The sequence below is a fragment of the Panthera pardus genome, unplaced genomic scaffold (assembly GCF_024362965.1).
Source record: "Panthera pardus isolate Hobbes unplaced genomic scaffold, ASM2436296v1 HiC_scaffold_24, whole genome shotgun sequence".
Lineage (NCBI taxonomy): Eukaryota > Metazoa > Chordata > Mammalia > Carnivora > Felidae > Panthera > Panthera pardus.
Window position 1 is genome coordinate 37,937,248 of NW_026526810.1, and position 26,046 is coordinate 37,963,293.

Sequence of the window (26,046 nt, forward strand, 5' to 3'; positions counted from 1 at the left end):
CTCCCCCAACTCACACTCTTTCTCTAAAAATAAAATAATAATAATATTAACAAGAAAAAAAAGAAAAAGTAAAATCGCAACGCTCCAAATATGCAATATACCTATACCATTTGGTTGTTCACACAAGAGTAAAGGGAAACGCTATTATCTAAACCAAAATAATTATTTGGGATTACAAGGATTCTTTTTGGGTAGAAATACCTACAGTATCATTTAATGTAAAATGATATATGATTTTTATAAGTTAAAATGGCAGGTTTTACTGAAAAATTAAATTCTAATCATAAAAATATTTAGTTTTTCAGTTTACTATTAAAATACAGCACTGAAGTGCAGCGTGTCAGAAATTTTTTTAAAAATAGGCAAAGCATGTATGAATAAAGTGGTTGTAATCTGGTGGTAGGGGGGGAAGCCTATTTTCTTATAGTTAAAAATACAGGGAAAGGATAGAGAGCAGAGAACAGAGGAAGGTGTGTCTAGAAAGACGGGTAGGAGGGAGTAGAGCTCTAACCCACCTCAGGACCTGAGACTGTCCGGGGGCAGTGTGGGGACGGGCAGCGCGGCTGCGCCAGGGCTGGGACGGGGAAAAGCAAGCTACAGACGGGTGGAGGGTCTAGAGAAGGGAGAGGTCCCTTGGACCAGAACTCAGCCCGGAAGGGCGGGGCCGGGGGGAGGAGCTTCTTCCCTCCTTACTATTCCCACTCTTCTCCTGGCCCCTCTCTGCCTGGGCTTTCTCCACTTTCTTTTCCTTTTTTACCCCTGAGGGCTCTCCCTGCAATTTCCTTGGCCCTTTCCTTTTCCTTAACTCCCCATTCTCGCTGCTCATTTTCCTTCCCCCTACTGCCTGTGCTTCCCTCCTTCTGCTTTGTGCAACCGCAGACAAAATTCTCTAGCGTGGAAAGCACGGGCACCGAGGTCAGAAAAACCCTTATTTGAATCCTGGCTTCTCCGCTAACAATACGATCTTAGCAGGCTGGCCTTACCTTGTTGGGCCAGCGACCTCATAAAGAATAGCTGCTCACTCTCACCAAGTGTTTACCCATATCAGGCACTCCTGGAGCACATTTATGTGCATTAGTTGAATTCATCCTCAGAGTCCGTGAAGGGGCTGCGCTTATCGCCATTTAACCAAAGGAAACAGAAATGTTCAGCAAGTGGCCCAACCATACGTGGCCAGGAAAGAACAGAGCAGGGAACCTAGGGCCTCCTCCTCTTCCTCCCCAGGCATTAACCACTGAAGGATTATGGGGAATCCAGAACGCTGTCTGGCCTTAGGGCACTGAATGCGCTTCCAGTAAGGGCTGGTTCCTTTCCCTTCCCTGGCTGACGCACATCTGATAGAAAATACATCCATTGCTAAAAATAAAACTTTATATAAATGGCTCAGCAAATAGTACTCATTTGTTTAAGGAGGGAGATATGATATTGTTTACTATGTGGGGCTAGTGGGGAAATGATTAGGCAGCTGCTATAATTCTTTCATTTGGCCAATGCTATTCCTCCAGGCCTCACCATGTGCTGAGGTTACAGCTGGACTGAAGCAATGCTGTCACTTGTGTTTTCTCAACCAGGGCACATATGTGAAAAGAACAGTTTGCAATACATATATTTCATATGGAGAAATTTGAAATATTTTAAGAAACACCTTTTCTTAAACTGAAAAATGCTTTTTGTGACTATTAAAATTTAAGGTCTACAGAAAGGCATAAAGTGAAAACCACCACTCAAAAAGTGCTGATGTTAATGTATCACTTTACTATTTTTTAAAAAATTTTAGAGACAGCACTCACTGCCCACATGTGAGTCAAGTCAGGGAGGGGCACGGGGGGGGGGGAGGGAGAGAGAGAGAGAGAGAGAGAGAGAGAGAGAGAATCTTAAGCAGGCTCCAAACTTAGTGCAGAGCCAGACATGGGGCTGGATCTGTGACTCTGGGATCATGACCTGAACCAAAATCAAGAGCCGGACATGAACCAACTAAGCCACCCAAGCACCCCTGAAAAATTATATATTTTTTTAAATTTATTTATTTATTTTTGAGAGAGACAGAGACAACATAAGCAGGGTAGGGGCACAGAGAGAGAGGGATGGAGGGAGAGAGAGAATCCCAAGCAGGCTCTGAGCAGTCAGTACAGAGCCCAATGCCGGGCTCGAACTCACAAAACCGTGAAATCATGACCTGAGCCGAAACCTAGAGTCCAACGCTTAACCAACTGAGCCACCCAGGTGCCCTTGAAATGTTATTTTAAATCATGATTCAGTTCAACTTTTTGGTCTCTTATTTTCCTTCCTTTGTTTTATGAAATGATGTAGGTAGTATAAAAGTCAGTGGGGCAGAGTGCAAGCTACTTTAAAAACAGGTTGAGGTGAGACTCAGACAATAAAATCTAAAGAATCAAGAAGGGATAAAAACCGGTGGATCTGTGAGAACAATCCAAGACACTGCTGATAACTCACAACTAAAACAGGGCAAACTGTCCTCACACTTGTGATTACTAGTTCAATGTTAGTCTTTGGCTCTATACTGTGGGCTCCATGAGGAGCTGTATTGTCCACAGTATCCCAAGCACCTGGCACACGGCTGATGAACTGTTTGCTAGACGGACAAATCTCAAGGTCAGATGACAGAAATGAAGACATTTCATAATGTTGAATTTAATCAACCGAATTATATTCTGACTAGAGAATGAATGTGCGACCATAAAGGGGGATAGTGTACATTGCATATCTAGTAAAAGCAGAGTGTGAAGAGGCAAAATTCATCACTGTTCCCAACAACCTAAGAATCTGCAGCAGCAGGAAGAGTTCTATAACGCTGAGGGATGTTTTAAGTTCTCATGGTCCAACGACATCAGCCACTGAGATATTCCTGCTCACTCTTGCCCTGAGCCCACACTCAAGCACACACATCATTTAGCTTCCCATGCGGATGTGTGTAAAAGGAGAACGTGCAGGAAGCAGCATGAGCCCCGCTGTCAGCTACTCTTCTCGTGGCGCTGGGAACCAAAGTCTGTCTCCTGAAATCGGATGGTCTCTGACTGCTGTAGCAGAGCTGAACATCTAAACCTGAAACATGATGAGCACCACCTGGTACCTATTGTGGGGAACAGACTAATGTGTGAGGTAGCCCCCAAGATCCCTGCCTCTTGAAGTTCGTATTTGTGTGATCCCCTCTCCTTGAGTATGGTGGGGCCTGTGACTTGCTCCTGACGAACAGAACACAGCGGAGACCAGTCAAGCGGCAGTCACCTGTATTCAGTCCGCAACTGCAGTCACCTGGGATTCTGATACCAAATCACACGGGGTGTGGTTCTCCTCGCTGGGAAGAGATTTATTTATTTTATAATATACCTTTTAAGTCATTTAACAAATTCCAAACTGGTTGTTTTGCTTTAAAAAAAATCTCAAAAAGGGGCGCCTAGGTGGCTCAGTTTGTTAAGCATCTGACTCTTGATCTCAGCTCAGGTCTTGATCTGAGGGTTGTCAGTGCAAGCCCCACGGTGGGCTCCACTCTGCCTATGGAGCAGACTTAAAAATAAATAAATAAATAAATAAATAAATAAATAAATAAATAAATAAATAAACAAACAAACACATACATACATACATACATACATACATAAAATCTCAAAAAAACAATGAAGAATAAGAACTTTAACAAGTTTTTTCATAACTTTGGCTCTGTGCTGGCCAATGGAAGCAAATTATAAAATAAATCTAATTGGCCATAATAGATAAAATCACAAGGGATACCATTTCACCCCATCATATTGGCAAAACTCAAGTGTGGCAAGATCCAGGATTGACAGGAATATATATGAAACAAACAGGAACACCAAATGGGAGTGTGAATCAGTACCACCACTTTGGAAAGCAATCTTCAACATCTAGTAAAGCTGACGATGCACAAACTCCATGACCCGATGATTCCACTGCTAAGAAATACCTCAGAAACTTCTCAAGCATGTTCACAAAGAGACACTAACAAGACTACTTAAGGTAGCATTGTTTCTAAGAGCAAAAAAGTAGGTGGTGGGGGTGGGGGAAGTGGATTGAACACCCATCATTAGGCAAGTGGATGAATAAACCATGACACATTCATGCAATGGAAGAACCACCAGTTGTGGAAATAAATGGGTTTGAATTACACGTCCCAGTGTGAATGAATCTCACAAATATATTAAGTAAAAAGACCAGCTGAAGAAGGATATGGACAGCATGAGGACCTTTTTTTTTTATTAAAAAAATTTTTTGTAAACATTTATTTATTATTGAGAGACAAAGAGAGACAGAGCATGAGCATGGGAGGGGCAGAGAGAAGGGGAGACACAGAATCTGAAGCAGGCTCCAGGCTCTGAGCTGTCAGCACAAAGCCCAACGCGGGGCTCGAACCCACAAACTGCGAGATCATGACCTGAGCTGGTCCAATGCTCAACCGACTGAGCCACCCAGGTGCCCCCATGAAGACCTTTTTATTAAGATTTAAAATATTGCAAATAATATGCTGAATCTATATCTAACAATGAGCATGGAAATGGCAGACACCAAGTCAGAGTCATATTTGTCACTGAGTGAGAGAAAGAGGGGATCAGACACAGGGATACAAAGGGCTTTAAATATATGATTGTTTTTGATGTTTTACTTCTTAAACTTAATTTTTCGTTGCATCATTAAAAAAAGAAAATAACTTCTTCCCACCCCCGCTTAAAAACAAACATGTAAAGACCATGAGATGGAAGGAAGTCCTAGTGTTAGTCTCTTCAGTGCATGCACAGAATGCAATCTTGCCCTAGACATTCTGAGGACCATGAAATTAGAACAGTAACTAATCTTTATCAAATCTCTAGCCCGAAAGCATTTTATCCATACTTGGTATGTGATCATATCTAAATGTTAGTGTTTCTATAGATGGCTATTGGTTAAATGTCCAACAGTAAAACAGTAGTTAATTAAAACATGGCAAATCCACACAAGAATATATCAATAGTTATTTAAAATAATGGTTGCTTAGGGCTCCTGGGTGGCTCAGTCCCAGGATCGTGGGATCAAGCCCTGTGTCAGGCTCTGTACTGAGCATGGAGCCTACCTGGGATTCTCTCTCTCTCTCCCTCTGCCCCTCTCCCCCATTTGTGTGCCTGCCCTCTCTCTCTCTAAAATAAAAAATAATAATAAAAAACTTGGACTTTTAAAAAATAAAAAAATAATGGTTATAAAGACTATGAAGTAACATGGAAAATATTTATTTGCTAGCTATAATGTTACTTTTGTTAAAAGAACAAGATTTGAAAAAGGATTTATAATACTATATAAAACCATAAACAGGGCCTGAAACCACAAGTTGGCTCCATTGCACCACAATTTAGATGGTACAAACATTTTAACTTGAGTTTAAAGGACCTTCATATTTTTAAGTTCTACCCCTCTTTCTCCTCCTCCTCCCCGAGATGAGGAGCTCACCAGACCCTGGGCCTGTGGAGGTGGGTAGAGCAGTCAAGGGCACGACAACCACCACCCCACTGTGTGCAGAGGCCATCCTTATCTGCCTTCCTCCCCTCTCCTACCCGACCGACCACGGGACTCTGCTTCTATGAGTGCGCACTTCCTTGACCTGCAGCTACGTTTAATACCACTGCCCCAATCCACCCTGTGCCAAGTTGCTGGCATTGTTCTGGGATGTGAATAGCTGGTGTTTGGGTAAATCATTTGTTTTCAGTACAAAGAGGAGGAAGAGAGTTGTGCAACTAATTTCAAAGCCAAAATATTAGATTGATAAAGAAAGCCAAAGAAAAACCACTGATAATGGCAGGAGGTTTCCACAAATTAACCACAGGGCTCAGATTGAAGGAGTGCCTCCAAGTTATGTGCAAAGAAAATGAAACCGCACAAGTAAGCATGCCCTGTCTTCTTCTTAGTAGACAGCTCCCCTCTCCCTAAACTGGACGGAGTTTTGGAGAACAGATAGATGAGCCATCCTTGCAAGAAATGTACTAGGCTAACACTTTGGGGGATGGAAATGGCATTATGGTTATAAGATACATCCGGGAGAAATTTGGGTAAGTCACCAAAGAAGGGGATGTTATAACATCCCCCCACCCCCCAACACAGCCCCTAAGACACTGGGCATCCTCCCACCAAAATGTGCCTTTCTGGATACCTTAGGTCAAGGGCAAGTGAATCTTCCCTGACATACCTTCACATTTCTTTCCAATTCTACATTACCCCAGCAACCCAGAAATCCCTCAACTGTCCTGAGGGGAGTGTGGCAGGGCTTCAGTACTAAAAGTAATAATATTTTTTAAAACAATGTAGAGGTGCCTGGTTGAGCATCCGACTCTTGATCTTGGCACAGGTCATGATCTCACTGTTTGTGGGTTCAAGCAATGCATCGGGCTCTGCACTGACCATGTAGAGTCTGTCGGGGATTCTCTCTCTCCCTCTCTCTCTGCCCCTCCACACCCAGCACGTGTGTTCTCTCTCTCTTTCTCAAAATAAACATTAAAAAAAAACTTTCTAAAACAATGTAAAGAAACAAGCCAAAATATAAATAGTGACATTGGGTACGTTTGTGCACCCTTTCTCTCTCTAAAATACAAAATAATATTCCACTTTTCCTTATTTTCAAAACACTTTAAAAGTACACTATTTTCACAGTGACAAAAATTTAAATAACAACTTCTGGAATAAAAGAATGAACAAAAGAGAGAAAATAAAACAAAAAAATCAGAAATTGTCCATTTACAGTCATCAAAACCAAGAGACAAGCCTGATTCTGGGTTTAACAGATATTCCAAGGTTCAGAAAAATAAGTTTGCTGGAGGTTTTTTGTTTTGTTTTTTGTTTTTACTGTGGTTAAAAACACGTAACCCAAGATTTGTCATCTTTAAAAAATTTAAATGTGCAGTACCGTAGTGTTAACTTTATGCACACTGTTGTGTAACAGATCTCTAGGGGCACCTGAGTGGCTCAGCTGGTTAAGTGTCCGACTCTTGATTTCAGCTCAGGACATGGTCTCACAGTTTGTGAGTTAGAGCCCTGAGTGTGAGCGCAGAGCCTGCTTGGGATCCTCTGTCTTCCTCTCTGCTCTCTCTCTCTCTCTCTCTCTCTCTCTCTCTCAAGAATGAATAAACTTAAAACACGCGCGCACACACACTAAAAAACAAAAAAAACAGTCCTCTAGAACTTTTTCATCTTCCAGAACTGAAACTCTACACTCATCAAACAACTCCCAGTTTGCTGTGAATTGTTACCCAAGCCCCATTCTCTCCTGTGTACATAATGAGGCCTGAGCCCAGTGCCCTCACTGAAGCCGTCCTCAAGGCCCTGGATTGTCCTCACGTAGGCAATCAGGCATTGTGTCCAGGTCCAGTGGCTGCCACTGGTGGGAGCTACCAGCACAGCATTCCAAAAATCTTAGATTCCAGAGATAGCGTGAGGACCTCCGCAGGTCCCAAGGCAACTATTTCTAATGCCTTTTATGAAATGGCCTTGATTCCACTTTGCAAGACTTATTTTCTTTCCCTTCCACTCTAGCACAATTCACAAGAAGAATTCTGTTGAACGTAGAGAGGTGAAGAATGGCTGTATTTCTGACCCATAAAAAAACAAAAACAAAACAAAACAAAACAAAAAACCTTAAAATGCTCAAACCATTTATGGTGGCTGCTAGCAAGGACAGGGATTGCTACAGAACTGAAGAGATCCAGTACATCTGCAACATACATGTGGCCTCTGTCAGGTCCAGATGGATTCACAAATGGACTGGAATCATCTGAACCCCTAGAACCCAAGGAATAGCCACCAATGTGACTTTAATCCATTCTCTATACTTCAGAACAATGTGAACGTTTTTAGGAGAAACATTGCAAAAACAGATTGGTTTCTGTTCCCGTCTATTAATAACAGCTATTTTGAAATACTATTTAAATCTTCTATTGTTAGTTGAACTTTTCAGGGATTATGTCTCCCCAACTGAGCTACTTTGGGGCAGCAGGGACATCCTGCCAAATGATTCTGGAAGCCCAACACAGCACCTCTTCACAGACACTCATAAATATCTGTTCACTTGTTTGTTTTTCTAATTTGGTAAGGCCCATCATTTCAATTATTGAGTTGCTGTGCCCCGATGACATATCGATTGCTGACTCAAGGTCCCTTTCGAGCTGTAAGCCTGGCTGACTCCTTCAGGTTGCCCTACAGTGTGCACAGGCACTCATACATGCATGTACCTACACCACAAAGAAGTGTCTTAATATTACTTTTAGGGTGTTTTATTATGATCAACAGCTATATTTGGCAACTTTTCTTTTTAGCGTTAGAGAAGACACATTACCAAATGTTAAAAAGGGAATCTGCCAAATGCAACAGCTAGAACAGAAACAATATTACTAAAAGCTGGTGTAAACTTTCTACCTACTAAATTACCTACACACCCAGATGCACCAAGGGCCATGGAGAGGAAGGCATGACTTTGTACACTTGTGTAGACAGAATGCAAGTTGTGACTTCTGGGTTCTAGCCTATATGCATCTCTGACCGAAAAGCTATGCATCTGGCCACGGAAGAAAGATCCAGCCTCCAGCTTCTGCCCTTTTTCTCATACACGGTGGGAGGGGGCTGGATGTATCTGCTGAACACAGGAGTCTGTGAGAGACTCTTTTATTTGGAGTAACAACTTGAGCTCAATGCATTAATTTTATAACTATTTTAGAGAGGGCAGGGGAGGACTCCTGAGCTCTTCCAGAGATAATTAAAAATGAGGAAAAAAGAAATCTGAAATAAACAAAAAACAAGCTGAAAGCACCAGGGGTTTCTGAATAACATCTTCCCGGTTAAACAATTTTAAGAATTCCATAATGTGAAAGCAACCCCCACACATTCTCTCCCACATAAACACGCTTTGTATGTAAGCCCCACTCAGCTAAGCAACAGAATCTCTTGCCTTCACTTCTGTAGCGACTTTATCCAGAGAAGATGTCATCTGCACAAAAGCATTCTCTTAAGAATGAGAAAAAAGCTGACCACCAGCCAGCAAGCGCAGGCACGCCTTGAGGAGGAATAATGTCTTTCCAACAATCCCAACAACTCACCACCATAAAATCTGATTACTGACTTCAAATGCCAATCCTGCCTTAACAGAGACTGACAAATTCAGGCCTTTTGATGTCTGTCAACCAGCACATTCCCAGTAACCGCTCCTGGTGTACCCAAAAGGTAACTCAATGAGTGACTCAATGAACCGCTTTATTGTAACTGGTAACAATGTTCTTAAAATACCAAGAACCACTGAGCCATGGGGGGTGAGGGGGGATCAATAGAAGACCAGCAAGTAGTAAAACAAACAAACAAACAAACAAACAAAACCTGTTTATCTCTTCTCACCTGTTTTTATATTAAAAATGCATAGAACATAAAACCATATCCAATAAGCCAAAAAGAAGAATAATCCATACAGAGAGAGGAATGAAAGCAGAAGAGTTGTTAAGAGAAGGGAACAGGCAGGAAGAGAGACAAGGGAGAAGAGGGGCAAGAGTGAAGGCAGAGAGGCAGTGCCAATGGGTAAGCAGAGGAGGAGAGGCGGCTAGACAATGAAGAGGAGAGAAACAGGTGGTCCGAGGGCTCCAAGGCAGGATGTGAGCCTGAGAAACTACTCCTCACACATGCAGCTGCTCATTTGGGGTGTGAAGAACTAGATGGGCCATTTTTAATATGCTATGTTAGGTTTCTCTACTCTTTTTTTTTTTAAATCAAATATGCCATGTCTTTGTCTTGACACATATACCCAAAGTTAAGGTGTCATCAGGGGAAAATTACTTATTCCACTTACAACATGGAAGCACCTTTTCAAATCACCCGTCACTTCGTAAAAGGCCCGATTTTGAACCCACATCTACCTGACTCTTGGAGTGAGGCATGGGGTCTCACTCACACCCGCCAGCACGTACCAGAGGCTAGCAGACAACTCTAAGATCATCCTGAGCATTTTTCTAAATGATTTTAATCAAGGAAATTCATCCAGTCAGCAAATACTCACTGAGCCTCCACAGTGCCGAGCAAGACACAGCCCCCACACTCAGAAGCTTCAATTCAACAGGGAAAGAGAACAGGCCGCCACGCAAGAGGAGAGAAGCTGGTACACGCCACGTAAGTGGTACACACCAGGCGTTGCTTCTACGCAGAAGGCAGGACGGATGTGACCCGGGCCGTCAGGTATAGCATTTGAGCCGGACGCTCAAAGGGATGAGTTAAGGACACACAGGGCAGCATCGGCAAGGGTAGAGGGAGGGCAAAGCAGAGGAAGCACTGACTACTGAAAACTCCTGGCACGTGGGTTCTGTTGGTTCGCAGCGGAAGCAAAAGCTGGGAGGGTCGCTGGGACAGTGAGCAGAGGCGCCGACTCCGAAAATAAGAGAGAGGCAGTAGGAACAGAAAGGAAGTGATGAACTGAGGGAGACTGCAGGGAGCACCTCACCACTCAATGACCACCTGGATGTGGGAGTGTGCAGAACGGGAGAAAAGTTAGGAAAACGCCAGCGCTCAAGAGCAGGTTACAGAGGATGGTGACAGGCATGGAGATCATGAAGGAATGCACTGAGAGGGGCACACTGTCGTCTCATGGGTGCCTCCCTAAATCCATCATGAGAAACACCAGGCAAACCCAAGTTAAAGGATACTCTATAAAATAACTGCCTGTACCCTTCCAAAGCGTCAAGGTCAAGGTCATGAAAGACAAAGAAGTGAGGAACCATCCGGATGAAAGGAAATTAAAGAGGCGTGGGGGGGCAGGGGACCGAGGTGACTCAATCAGTTAGGCTTCTGACTTGGGCTCAGGTCATGATCTCACGGTTTGTGAGTTCGAGCCCCATATCAGGCTCTGTGCTGTCAGCTCAGAGTCTGCTTTGGATACTCTTCCTCTCTCTCTCTCTGCCCTTCCCCTGCTTTCTCTCTCTCTCAAAAATAAACAATTAAAAAAATAATAAAGAGGCATGACAACTAACATAGGAAAAGATTTTTTTTCCCTCCTCTTTTACTATAAAGACATTATTAGAGCTATTGGTGACATTTGAGTAAGGTTTATAGATTAGATAACAGTACAGAATCAATGATAATGTCTTAATAATCATTGAGTATTATGCTTATTGTACAAGAAAATGTCCTTGTTCTTTTTGGAAATATACACTGAAGTACTGGGGGAGGTAGGTACACGGGCATCAAGTCTACAACTTAACTCTGAAATGGTTCTGAAAAAACCACGACATATGTAAGTGAGCATGTGTGCGTGCGTGCATATGTGCATATACAGAGAATGAGAAAGAGGAGGATACAGCAAGTGTGGCCAACAGTTAATATTTATGGAATCTGAATTAAAGATGGGAATTATTCAAATTATTCTTGCAACTTTTCTGTAAATAAAAAGTGAAAAAGGGGGAAATGGTTAAGGAAGCTACAGACAAAATAGCCGGGCTTCTGGGTATCAGATTCCGAACGGAATTTGGGAGAAGGCAGACTAGAAATGCAGATTTGAAGACTGCTGGAGGGCCTTGGGAAAGCCCAGTCAGAGCAGGCTCTAAGGTCAGATTGCCAGAATTCCTCTCTCAGGTCTGCTCCTTCACAACCAGTCACTTACTTCGGTTATTCTCATTTCTCTCTGCTTCAAGTTCTCCACCTATATTAACAGGAACGATAGGAGTATCTGCCTCACAGAGGCGGAGCGAGGACAAAATGACAGGATACGAGTGAATCGTGGTGCCCAGTAAAGCACAGGTCAACCACCCATGGACAACTAACATAGGCTCTGAGGGGAGTTGACTCTGGGAGAGAGAGAAGGCAGGAGGCCAGCAGAGGAAGAGAAAACGACCAAGAACAGGACCTGACAGAATCTCACATTCAGGGGCACCTGGGTGGCTCGGTCGGTTAAGCCTCTGACTTCAGCTCAGGTCATGATCTCGCAGTCTGTGGGTTCGAGCCCTGTCTCAGGCTCTGTGCTGACAGCTCACAGCCTGGACCCTGCTTCAGATTCTGTGTGTGTGTGTCTCTCCCTCTGCCCCTCCTCTGCTCGCGCTGTCTCTCTCTCTCTCAAAAATAAACATTAAAAAAAAATCCTACATTCAGAAATCAGGAGGAAACAGGAGACAAAAGAGGTTCGAGTTGCTCGTGGATAACCAGTGACATGGAGACAAGGAAAGAAAGAAAGATCTGGGTAGCAGACAGCAGGGCAGATCAAGGAGGGAAAGACAGAGTAAAGGCCTCAGCTCTGCAACCAGGACACCTCTGCGGGAGCCCTACGACAAAGCAGTTTCAGCACAAAGGTGAGGGTGGGGCCAGACCAGTGAGGGGGCAGTCAAAGGAGGGAAGCCCGTAGGATAGTTTAACACAGCAGCAGGGCGCACAACTATCCTGCCAGATACAGCAGCCATCGCCCCGTGTGCTCTTTAAATTAATTTAAAATTAACAAAAACTAGAAATTGAGTTCCTCGGTCACACTAGCCATATTTCATATGCTCAGTGACTACCATCCTGGACAACACAGATACAAAATATTTCCACCATCGCAGAAAGTTCTATTAGGACAAAGCTGGGACGCCAGCACAGTTTCTTTCGGTATGAGGAGGATGACCTGATTATATGCTCGGATGAGGGTTGGGCAGAGCAAGGAGGGGCCCAAGAAACTGAAGAAAGGGAGTAACAAATGGAGCAAGTTTCCACATGAGGCAAGAAGGAAGGGAAAAAAAGTCCAGAAAATGCAGAGTGTGGAGTGTACGTGAGTTAATCTTGAGGAGGAGACTTGTAGACATTTTTCCCCCCTCGGAGAAAGAGGAAATAAAGAAGAACGAAGATGGGTAAAGAAAAATGTTTGGGGTGGCAGGATGGGTACAGTGGGAGCTTATATTGAGGTACAGGGCACTAACCCAGGGTATGCACATCGTTGATCTTGTTAGTGAAAAAAGGCTATCTCCTGAAAGGAAACTGACTGGAAGTTTAAGGAATGGGAAAATCTGGCACAACCTCTAAAGGAATGCGGTCAAGAGTTAATAAGAAATGGATTTTTTTTTTCTTCATAGAAAAGCAGGACCTAGGTGAAATTAGAGCCAGCATAAATTTGCAGTGGAACCGGTCCATAGGTCTTTGTGACTTTCTCCTGGATAACTTGGCAGGCTGGGAGAAGAAAAAGTAGATAATGAGGGTGATTTTGGACTGAGGACGGGAATATGAGAAGCCCAATATGTTAAGAATAAAGATTCCAGGATTCGAGACAGAACCGAAATGGCTGGCAACATATAGACTCCAACTGGAGAAATGGAGCCATAAAGGAATTGGAACAGCAAGCAATTAAGGAACCAGAGTCCTCAATAATGGCTAAAATCCTGTGCAGTAAGTGGAAAGAATCAGTTGAATGGGCTGAAGTCCAAGTTGAAGTCCAGATTTTGAAGGAGGAAGAAATGCCCAAGACTAGACAAGTGCAAAATGTGAGTGGTTTAAATAAAGTGGAAATTAAGGCCGGGGGAATTGCTGTTGAAGACCTTGAGGAACTTCAAGGTCAATGGATTAATAGAGTCTCAACATAAACCCCAAAGTCACGGGCAAGAGACAGGTAGGGAAGAGAACCAAGCTGGTTGCTCATGTTTGTCTGTCTGTCACTTTTTTGTAGCATCAAGCGAAGGGCTTGCCAAACCTGGGTGTACATCAGAATCACCCACAGAACTCTGTTTTCTCTCCCCATCCTCCTTCCTCCTCCTTCTTCTTTCTGCGTTTGTTTTTAAAATAAGGATTTGTAGGTCTTGCCCGTCTTGATGATTCTCATTTGGTGTGTTTGAGGGAGTCTAAAGAGCCACATTTTTCACCATACTCCAGGTGATTCTGGGGAACCACCAGGTTTGGCAAGCACTGACCCATAACAGAAGAAGGAGGGCACGGGGCACAAGCAGACAGAATGGCCTCCTAAACTGAAGACTTTGTTAGTGATGGGTTAATGGTTTGGAAGTGGCACGGAGAAACCGGAAATCCAATCCCTCTCGGATGTGACAGGAGAGGGCTGTTCTGAGAGAAATTGTTCACTCAGACTCTGATGCTATGGGAGGGACAGAAAATGGGCTCAGCTGCAGAAAAACGAAAATACAGGAGTATGGCTGCAGGATGTGGAAAACAAGACACTGAAAGGCAGGTTTTGGAGACATACAGGTCAGTGGCCTATAGACAGAGAAGGTGGAATAGTTTGTTAATGAGATTTCCAAGTGTAACAAAGTGTGATTCATGAAAGGATTTGTAGGGCTTAGTGGCTGAATTCTTGCAGTAAGGATTTTTCTATCTGAATGCTATCAGATTTCTAACATGTAAACCATTAAAGATTATTAAACCGTCAGGTAAACAAGCTCACAGCAGCTTATTCATTAACACCAAAAATGTTTTTCTTCCCAAGCCACATTTTTATACAGATGAAATCAGACTGGAATGAATATTTAGGGTAGCTTTGGAGCAGAAAGCCAGAAGGGGCAATCCCAAGGATCCATGAGAGGGACAGGGCATTTCCTCCCTTCCCTCTCCTTTGGAAGAGGGAAGTGTATGGACTGAGAATATAAAAAGAGCCTGAGTATCTTTTTAGCACCAGCCAATGCTAAAAATAGAAGAGATGTCACAGCCTACTCGGTCTCGGGAGTACCTTCCTCACATACACACACTCCGTGACAGGGCCCCGAAGGCCGACACAACGTGCAAATCCTAGGGATGGTCCTCAGTAAAGAACATATTTACTTTCACAAACCCAACTCCCTATTTAAAGAGCAAGCTGCAAATGTTTGCCCGTGCTTCCCAGGGAACTGCACTCTTGGGGATTCAAATGGTTCTATCATTATTTCTGGTTACTCCTATGAAATAATTTCTAACACGGACATACTTTAAGATTAGAGCGCGAGCGCAGCCGGGGACGCGCGCGCGCGCTCACACACACACACACACACACACACACACACACACGCGCGCGCGCACACACACACCCCTCGTGCACACTGAAGAAATGACTCACTTAATTTGCTGCTGCCTGCCACTATTGGGTTTTGATTTTACCTGTTCAAATACAAAGTTTCCTATGAGATCAACTACAGGAAAGAACAACTTGGGAGTATTAACCCTGATTTTGTTCATGACTTTTAGCGCACCCGAGAGGTTTTAACCTGGGCATCCTGACAAGTCACTCCCTGGACCACCCACTGCTTTCTGTCCAAAATCTTCCATAAAACGATAACATTCCTTGCCACTTTGAGAGCCAATTAATGCAAATCTCTTACAGAATAAACATGATTAAGTCCTGTACATCCTGTACCCGCAGAACCATACTTTGGGGCCCTTTCTCAGCTCACAGTACAATGGCACAACAGCACTGTGGAACTGCAAAGAGCCCAAGCCCGTTTTAATGAGAGAGGGGTGGGGGAGGCAGAGAGGTTAACCTGTCCAAGGTCACTCAGCTCTTAGTGGGACGGCTGACTTACCACCACCCCCTGGCAATCTGTGCACCACCCCAGCTCCCACCAACAGTCCCTCCCGGCTTCTGTTGGTTTGCTAGCACGCAACTCCCCCCTGCCCCCGCAAAAATGCAATGCCAGTTGCGTTCTGTGCCCAACTTCATCCCCTCGCGTCAGCATGCAGTTAACCCTCTCGCCGGCAACACGTCACATGGGCCACGCGCAGCTCTCGCTCTGCCCCCCAAGCCGATCTCCCCGGCGGCTGCCCCAAGGTCACCGGCCGTCCCAGGGAGCTCCCGCCGCCGGGGCGCGGAGCACGCCCCGCGGGGGGGGGAGGGGCCCTCGGGGCGCGGCACTCACCGGCGCGGGGGGCCGGCGCGCCGCGGCTGCCCATATCCTCGCCGGCGCGGCTGGGTGCGGCGGCCGCTGGCGCGGGCTGTGCGGGGCGCCCGGCTGCGGGCCCGCGCCGCGGGGAGCGCCGTCCAATCAGCGCGCGCCTGCCGCCTGGCCCGGCGCGCGGCCCGGCCGGGTTCGCGGCTCCCGGGGGGCGCGAGCCGCCGCGCGCCGCCCGAGCCGCTTCCGGGCGCGTTGCCTGGACGCGGTTGCCGTGGCAGCCCGAGCTGGAGGCTTTCCCCGCGCACCCGCGCCCAGCCTGGCGGCGCCGCCCCTCCTCCCTCCGCGTTCCCACACCCAAAATAGCCTCTCCTCGTCGCTGCTGTTTCCCACAGAGCTCTCATCCAAGCGGCTCGGAGTCGGCGGGCGGGGATTTCGCTTATTGGAAAATAAATCCTGTTGTAGGGCTGGTTGACTTGAAGGGAGAGGTGTCGAAATGGTGCCCGATTAGGATAATAGCCATGGTGCCTGCACTGTAATTCTCTTCAGAGCCCTAGCATTCCGTATTCGCTAAACCTCTTTCCCACAAGGAAGCGTTATTTATCTCCCCCCACCCCCACCCCCCTTCCAAATTGAGGAGCAGCTATTTTATGAGGCCACCGTCTGGTAGGCAGCTCGCGCGCTGACGCCCCACCTGTGCAGGTGAACTAACCCTCTCGGCTGCCAAGTGCCATGTCATGAATCACCTTGACACCCCCCGCTGGGTCCAAGGATTGTGTTGCGACGCAACAGACGACGCAAGAAGGAATTGCTACCACCCTTCCTCGCAGCCCTTCCTCCTCCCCTCTCCCTCATTCCTTTGCCGGGGCGTCCTAACTCTTTCACCCTTCCTCTCAATTTGGACTCTGAGCAGGATGCACAAGCGGATCCACTCAGTTTTGCTTCCTCTGGGTGGGCGGGATTTAAACAGAGTTGCGGACCTCCACCTTTACACGCCTCACCGCCTCCGGTTCATCTCTCTTTCGTGTCGCTAGTATTTACCCAGTGCAAGCATTCCTGTCTGTCTCTCCCACCAGTCTGAGCCCCTCCAACCCAGGGAATGGAGCATGACACAGTAGAAAGATTCTGGGTTGTGGAGTCAGCTGAGCTGGTTTGGAATCCTCCCTTCATCAGTTACTTCTGTGAGGTCTTGGGTATTTTATGGTTGTTTCCACACTTATAAAGCAGGATAATACCCCCCCCCCACACACACACACACATACACAAAGGGTTAATACCTGGTAACATCCATTCAGTCAACAATATTATCAGATGCCTGTCAAATACTAGAGTCTGTGCTTAGCTCTGAGACACAATGGTGGAGGAGAGGCATAGCTCTTTGCTCTCATAGAGCTTACAGACTGAGCGGCAGTAATGAAACAATCACAGATGCATGTGAAATTGCCATTGTGCTAAGGAGAGTACATGGCCTTGAAATCCATGATACGGAGATCTGACCTAACAGCATCCCTTTATGGCTGCAAAGTCTCAATGATTAATTTCTTTCCTTCCTTAGATTCCCACTGCCTGGCACATGGTATGCAATCAGTAAATATATATTGAGTTGAATCCTATGTCATGGTGATAACAATATCCCTCAGTTTCCCAGTGACTTTCATATGTAACTTTGCCACCATGTCTGCAAGGCAAGGGTGTGCAGGTATTATTGGAAAGCGCCCATTCAAACCCAGAGCCCATCCTCAAGAGTCCTGAGAAAGGTTCAAAATGTTTCTTGCCTGTCCCCATTGGGTTGCCTTCCAGTGTGTAAGGCGTGTATCTCAGATGGGCACATGCAAGTCCTCTTGGTCTCATTTCTCCTCTCTGTCTACTATTACACTCTCTTCCTTGGTTCCAGTTCCACCCTGCCCCTCCTCCTTAAATCAGAGCCTCAGGGCAACCATCCCTGGCTTCCTAGGAGGGTGACAGTGGACCCTTCCATCCCCAGAGTAGATCACCTATAAAACAGGAAACTCCCTGCTGCTGTTGCTGCTGCCCTACAAAGCATAATTTTGATGCTCTTTTGCTGCAAGGCTCCATCACTTCCAAGGGTAAAGAAGGGGAGGGGCTGGAATGCTGAGGGCCCTTGCCACATATACACACCCTCCTATTTAGGCTGACTTTAATATCCTTCTTAAACAAAACACCAATGAGGGGCGCCTGGGTGGCGCAGTCGGTTAAGCGTCCGACTTCAGCCAGGTCACGATCTCGCGGTCCGTGAGTTCGAGCCCCGCGTCAGGCTCTGGGCTGACAGCTCGGAGCCTGGAGCCTCTTTCCGATTCTGTGTCTCCTTCTCTCTCTGCCCCTCCCCCGTTCATGCTCTGTCTCTCTCTGTCCCAAAAATAAATAAAAAAACGTTGAAAAAAAAAAGAAAAAAAAAACACCAATGAACATAAAATCCAAATTTTTAAAAGATTAATTAAGACAAACAGCTCTTTCAAACTTGGAATCTCTCAGTAGGAATCCTGAAGTTTCACAGCAATCTTGAATCAGACCCAGAACTTCCCACTTACGACTTTTTTTTCCTTTCCAGGTGATTTATTTTGAATCCTAAGAAGACAAAATTTAGTGCACAATGATTTAAGCCTATCCTAGTTTTCCAACTCTTAAACTATTTCTGTAGGAAAATTTCAAAGAGCTATCTAGAATCATTGGTTGTGACTCGTTACAGGAAATGGATTTTTTTGTATTACTTTAATAAAAAAGCTATGATTTATCACAAATTACTTTATGCTGGCAAAGGGTACCAGAAACAGTTTCATCAGGAGAGCAATTTTATAAAGTTGATGGCTTTCATACTATTCACCAACAAGTCATTAAATATAAATAACCTGTGCAGTATAATGTGCTAGACACCATGGGAGTTTTTTTTTTTTTCTTTTAGTGATTTATTGCACAGCTAAATTCTGGTCCTACCTGTGTCTCAGCACCACCTTGAATCATTAAGATATGATGTATGGGGCATCTCTGAGACCAGCAGGCACGCACATCTAGGTAAAGGTCAAGGACTCGTATAGGTCAAAAGTGGTTTTTGTAAAAAGGCTAGGATGCAGTTAGGTCAATAATGTGGTGAGCCCTGCAGGGTAGAGAGTTAACACTTTATCTTGTAGTCAGCAATTCTCAACCGAGGCTTGAAATTCAGTGAGGTGTCAAGATCCATCATGAGGTATGTCACGGGGTGTCGCACAGAGTCACTAATAAAAAGGTGCCAAAGGACTGACTTGCAAGGAATGGTCACATATATAGGGACCAGAAAAAGGAAGAGGGTTACCACAAAGGGAACAATGAGGAAAAACCAGAGGAAACATAGGGACAATGTCAGAGAAGCCACATGTGGAAAAGTTTAAGGTGACAGTCCTACAGAAAGCCAAGAAAATTTAGTGAACAGAAGGTGACTGGTGATCTCCATAAGTATTTTTTAGTTGTCAGATTGCTGTGGGTTAAGAAAAGATGGACTGCTGGAGAAATGGGTGTGGGTCCCTTTTTAGAGAAGCTGGCAGTAGAGGGAAGATGAGAAATGAGATCAGTAGGTTTCAAGCACCAAGTAACATTTTCAAGATAGGACAAAAAGGTCTCTGCATTTGTATATATGGTTGCAGTCATGAAGAAATGGAAAATGCAATATGTCATTTTGTACTAACTCAATCTAAATTCTACCATTAAGTTCATCATCACCTTTCCATTTCCTTTTTAAGATTTTATTAAAAAAATTTTTTTAATGTTTATTTTTGAGAGAGAGAGGGAGCACGAGCAGGGGAGGGGCAGAGAGAGAGAGAGAGAGAGAGAGAGAGGCAGAATCTGAACCAGGCTCCAGGCTCTGAGCTGTCAGCACAGAGCCTAACATGGGCTCAAACCCACAAACCTGTGAGAACATGACCTGAGCTGAAGTCTGATGCTTAAGCAACTGAGCCACCCAGGCGCCCCTTAAGATTTTGTTTTTAAGTAATCTCTGTACTCACAGTGGAGCTTGAACTTACAACCCCGAGATCAAGAGTCACATGCTCTATCTACGAAGCCAGCCAGGTGCCCCATTTCCATTTTTAAATATTTCATCAAATAAGAAAGATCTTGCATAAGGTGGGTTCAGGCCTTGGGACAATATTTTCTTAATAACCAATTCAAAATTTAGGTTACCAACCAGTTAACATAATATATATCGTTCTCGATGGCTTTTCTTTGTTGATAATAGTAACTGAATTAAGGAAATCCCTTTTTTACTCTTTTACATGCAAAAATAATGGCTTTTCATCTATTTTAAGTAAATTATAATTGACTTACTTGTTTCCGTTAATAGTTTCCATCCACGTGTTGGCTAATTCCCGCAAAAATCATGTTTTGCTTGTGGATTTGTTGGTGAATCACTCTCACAAGGATTATGAAAAGTAACTACCATTAAGGTACAACCAGCAGAGAAGGCATAAACTATTGGAAGATTCTTCCTAGAAGGGTTCACTTAGGGAGTGTTACGTTTGCCTTAACTTAGATAATTGCTGGCATACAGAGGAGGGCAAAGTCAGCCTGGATTGTGTTGAAATAGTGTGTGACTGAGCCTTAACATAATACTACTCACTAGAGAATAAAATTTGGAATAAAGGGGGATTTGTCCAACGAATTTATGGCCAGAAATTCTAGAATAACTTTGTAATAAAACCAACTCATCTGGGGCACCTGGCTGGCTCAGTTGGTGGAACCTGTGACTCTTGATCTTGGGGTTGTGAGATCGAGCCCCGTGTTGGGTGTAGAGATTATTTAAAAATAAAATCTTGAAAAAGAAAAAAAAACTCATCCAAAACCCAGTTCAGTGGCAAGGGAAAGCCAAGAAAATTCCATTGCACATTGATTTCGAAAAATGTTTCTTTCCAACAAGTATCAGAAAATAGGCAAAAATATATGCATGGTTTTTAAGCTATTCTGAAGTTTCATACCACAGTGGCTCAGCTCAGTATAGTTCGGCAAACGTTTATGTTTATTTACCTTGTACTAGTTAATCATGATACCACAGTCCAGACAATGAAGTCCCACATAAACTGATGCTCTTGTTTCAGCATCCCTGCCGAGTAGCACATTATTGGACAGTGATCCTCACAGGTAGGAGAATTAAAAGACAACTTTCACTTCTGTTCAACAACAAAAAAGAAACAATACCCACTATGTGACAGTACGTACAACATACATATTATGGTAAAAGTGCCATACCAAACCACAGTGAAGCTGGGTGAAGGAAAAATCAGGATTGTCAATCCTGTCCTTACAGAATCCTGTCCTTACTGGCCCTGACCTTGGTGGCACAAATGGCCAATGTTTGTATGTCAGGCCCTGTGCTAAATGCTTTACCTATAGTATTTCATTTCTTCCTTACAATAATTCATAAGTAAAACTGAGATTTAGAGGCATTATTTGGCTTGTCCAAGATCCCAAAACTGTTAAGCACTGAAATTGGAATTTACGTATGGGCACCTCAAATGCCACCCTATGCTTTAACCACCTGCTGGATGGTCTCTCGATGACCACATGAGACTAGAGAGGGAAAATGTATCACAAATTTCAGTGTGTAAAATGTGTGGCACAGTGAGACCTAAATAAATAGTATTCCTTTTCCCCATTCTCTTCCCCCAAGGAGAGCACATATCAAAGAATATGAATAATAACATACTAAAAAAATTATTTTGAGAGAGTACATTAATGTTAGCAGTCTATCTGATTCCTTACACCTTCATCCCAGGTCTGTACTAGCGAAAGAGTCAAGATTTAGTGTAATTTTCCAAATGAATCTGATGAAAGAATCCTTAGTTTGAAACATACAGAGCCAAAAATGTTTTGGGGTTTGAGTATATTCTTAAATAATGAAACTAAAGCAAGTTCTTTATGAGCACATGCTTGCCAGCAAAAGGTATTTAGAGCTATATACTTCGCAAAAGTCTTAATTAGTAGACAGACATATTCTGCACTTAAAATTAATATTATGCAATTGCTCTTAAAAGAGAAATATCAACTATAATCCTCTTCATATCCCCTCCAATATTTGGATACACTTCAATGTATTTAATGCATATGTAACAGATTTCTGTAGGCAATATAAATGGTTGTAGGATTTTCTATCAGGAGCAGGAGACCCAAACAGTCGTGTAATTAGGTTATCATCACTATGGACTCAGGAAATAGCTTTCTCTTCCCCCTTAGAATCATAAATCATAAACTTGACACATTCTTATTTTCCTTAGGGGGAATCCATGCTGTGAAGTTCCTAGAAACTAATGGTATGTGCTTAGGCAAGTTCTTTAACCTCTCCTTGACACAGTTTCATCATCTGTAAAACAGGGGTAATGTAGTGCCTACCTTGCTGGGTTCTAATGGAGATCAAAGGCATTAACTCATGTAAAAATTTTTGAATAACATTTTAGTTACTATTTTAATATTATTTATTATATCTAATGTCATTTAAATTTTATTGTTAGTATTTTCTCCCAAGACCCAATCAGAAGAGTGGAGGTTTAATTAATACCGGCTCAACTCTTTTATCTTATATAGGGAGACACAATTTGGTAATTAATCTGGTTGACTGGTTCCTCACACTATTACTCATGTTGCTTGTCTTGGAACAATTCTAATTATCCTTCTGGTGTCAGTCACACCCCCAAACCATCCCTTTCCTTTGCATGTAGCTATCAACGTCCTAGTCAAATGTACGTATAGCTCTCAGTATCCTGGATCATTTTTGGCTACACCTAACACAAATTCCAAGGTCTCTCTTCTCTATGAACAATAAGTGAAATTGTCACAGTACATCTTCTGCCTTATATGTATGACTCCTTCCTGCCCCACCTATATGATGCAGCCAAATTAAGTATCTACCCAGGTTCTTAAAACAAAACAAAACAAAACAGGCCTCTGTACTTGGTGCCATGGGAAAGATGGATCCATCACTGGTTCATCCTCTTTCCTCCTCCTGCCAGCCGAAGTCATTCTCCTCACAATGGACATCTCTGAGCATGAATGTAGCTAGCAATGACTGTGGAGTCAATGGCACCACCGCTGCCACCAACACCACACAGTTATCTGGTCCCTGCCTTCAGTTGTTGTATTTATTCTCACAAACTATAAAATAAGATTTCAAAGCATCACCAGAATGAGGAAGACTTTCACCTCCCTAGTCTTACCACCTGACCTGGGTTTTGCCCTCCATGATTCTTTCCTCCACCTGCTACCCTGTTCTCAGTATCAGGAGAGGATGTGGTCTTGTTCCTGATCAGTATCTCTGCCCACATCTCTTACCTCAGAAGTTATGGCTCAGCTTTTCCTGGTTTATTTTCTCCCAAATCCCGTCAGAAGAGAGAACGACTAAGTACTATTGGTTCAATTATTTTATTTTACCCATGGAGACAGAATTTGATAATTCCAGTACTTAACAGTCAGCATATCTGGTTTGGACAGGTTTCAATGGCAAAAACAAAATTTTTGCTAATTCATTGTATGATTAAAACCCAACCCAGTATCTGCCCTTAACAATCAATTTGACACTGCCTTCTCCAAGGAAGAGTCTACCTTTTTTCCAAGGGGAGAAAATAATAATGTTATCCATAGGAAAATCTGCACAAGAGATATCAGCATTTCTTTCACTCAGTTTAAAAAAAAGAGAAAATGATAAAGTTTTTTGAAACCCTCAACACAGGCATTTTTATTAGCAATATTGAAGGATGGGACACCAATAAGACTGTTATACTAAGCCCCTTAAAGTTGTAGACATTGTAAAAAAAAAAAAAATTCTTACAACTGAAGGACATAAGTATCTCGATTGAACAGAACTACCAAATACCTGGCCAAGTGAATAAAAAAGACCATACCAAGGCAACTCATTTTGAAATTTCATAACACTAAAGATAAAGAGAATCGTAAAATCTTCCAGACTCTAAGTATATCATATATGAAGAATCAGGAGTCAGAATGACATCAGACTTCTCAACAGCCACAGTGAAATAAATATGAGTACCTTTAAAATTCTGAGAGAAATTTATTTCCATTGTAGAATCCTACACTCAGCTGAACTATCTATCAAGTCTGAGGGCAAAATAAAGACATTTTCACCCATGCTAATTCCCAAAAATGTACCCCATATACACCCTTTCTCAGGATTCTACTGAGAAATGTAAACCATTTGAGAAACTAAAAAGAAATAAACATCCACTTCAAGATAATGGCAAAAAGAATTCTTAGGAGTCTGATAAAAGGACATCACAGGACTGGTGTCCGGCAGGTCTTATAAAGAGCAACCAGTGCTCGGGGTGCCTGTATGGCTCAGTCAATTAAGCATCTGACTTCGGCTCAGGTCATGATCTCACGGTTCATGAGTTGGAGCCCTGTATAGGGCTCTCTGTTGTCAGCACAGAGCCCACTTTGGATCCTCTGTTCCCCTCTATATCTGCCTGTCTCCATCTCTCTCTCTCTCTCTCTCTCTGCCCTTCCCCCACTTGTGCTCTCTATCCCTATCTCTCAAAAATAAATAAACATTAAAAAAAAAAAAAGCACCCAGTGCAGACTGAAGCAAAAAGTAGAGCACCACAGGGAGGGTACGCCCAAGAAAATGAGAGAAAGAGAGAGAGAGAAACAGATTACTTGATATGTTTGACCACAGTGAGAGGAATTCTAATTCCGTCAGAACGTTTGTAGGTGAACTAGTGGGTGGTGCAAAAAAGAACGAAACCAATGGACAAAACAGGCAATTACTAATGCCAGAGATAAAAACCCAAAAGTTGTACTATCATCCATGGCTCAGCTGCGAACAGATATAGCGTAAACACTCACTATTGGTTTAATCAAAAATTGTTATGTCACTATATTGAGAAGGTTGAGGGAGAAGAAAACAATTTGAGGCATCTAAGAAAATGAAATCCACACCAGGAAGTCAATAACGTCTAACAGCAAAAGATCAAGAAATATCAGTATAAGCATATTTGACTTTCTAAACTAAGTACATTTTTTCTTTGATGCAAATAAAAAATAAAAGAATCCAAATTTATGAGGAAAAATCTTGAGAGTATTTTTAAAATACATGTACCTATTATTTTAAAAGTCCTCAGGTTATTTATTTAAGAGTCTTATTGCTGCCTTTCTTCCTAGGACATAATTTCTGTATTTCTATTTAGGGCACATTCAAAATGTGTGGTTAGCAAACTATAATTCTTCCTTTTGAGAAGGCATTGTGAAACCTTTCTCAGAGGACTTAAGATACTAATTTGAAAACTAATTTTGTTCAAAAAAGAACACAAACCCATTGACTGCATAGTAAAATGTTCCAGATATATTTTAATAACTTTCTGACAAAAAAAAAATCAGTATATGGCTTTTCCTGCCAGCTTTAACTCACTAAAAATAAAATAGTTAAGGTGAAGCCTATTTGATTAATACAAAATATTTTCCAGATACATTGAATATTCACTTAAGGTATGATATGTATGTGTGTGTGTGAATTATAATAATGTTTTAGAGCATGGGAAAAGAAAAAAAATCATTTTAGTTAGCTTTTTATAAGCATTACAAATAACAGAAAGTCGGGGGATCTTTTTCCATAACTCAGATAATAGAAATAATTTGCCTGATGAAAATAAATCACATGAATTGTCATGTAACAGAAGGACTCTAGGATTCAGAAACAAAAGATCTGAGTTTAAATTTTGGCTTTATTCCTTCTCTTACTAACTGGATGATTTGGGGAAAGCTGTTAAATATTTTCGAGCCTCAATTTCCTCATCTGTTGATTACCTAGACTGTGTTAGGCAGTATTTTAGGCAAAGGGGATATAGTAGTAGAACATGAGTATGCCCTCAAGGAGCTCATATTTTAAGGGGAGAAAATAATAAATAAGCAAGCAAAGCAATTTTTTTCAGGAATATCAAGACAAGTTTTTGAAAGTTTATTTATTTATTTTGAGAGAGAGAGAGAGGGAGGGAGGGAGGAATAGAGAGAATGAGTGGGGGAGGGGCAGAGAGAGAAGGAGAGAGAGAATCCCAAACAGGATCCACGCTGTCAGTGTGGAGCCTAATTCGGGCTCAATCTCGTGAACCACAAGGTCATGACCTGAACCGAAACCAAGAGTCAGAGGTTGAATCGACTCAGCCACCCCGGTGCCCCAAGCAAACAAAGCAATTTTAGATAGTGATAAGGATCATGGAGAAAACAAAAAAGCCATAGCATAGTGAGAGGCATGGAGCCTGGCTACTTTAGAAAGGGTGGT

General features: G+C 43.1%; 1 protein-coding gene across 2 annotated transcripts in view; it reads right to left on the reverse strand.

The window, feature by feature from the left end:
• FAM81A (family with sequence similarity 81 member A) overlaps positions 1–15,920 on the reverse strand; it is a 74,809-nt gene extending 58,889 nt beyond the window's left edge. Inside the window, exon 1 of one of the 2 annotated variants that reach the window (XM_019441938.2) lies at positions 15,810–15,920. The gene's annotated coding sequence lies outside the window, so the exon portion shown is untranslated. The remainder of the gene's footprint in view (positions 1–15,809) is intronic. The other variant, XM_019441940.2, reaches the window with a different exon arrangement.
• Positions 15,921–26,046: the final 10,126 nt, after the last annotated feature.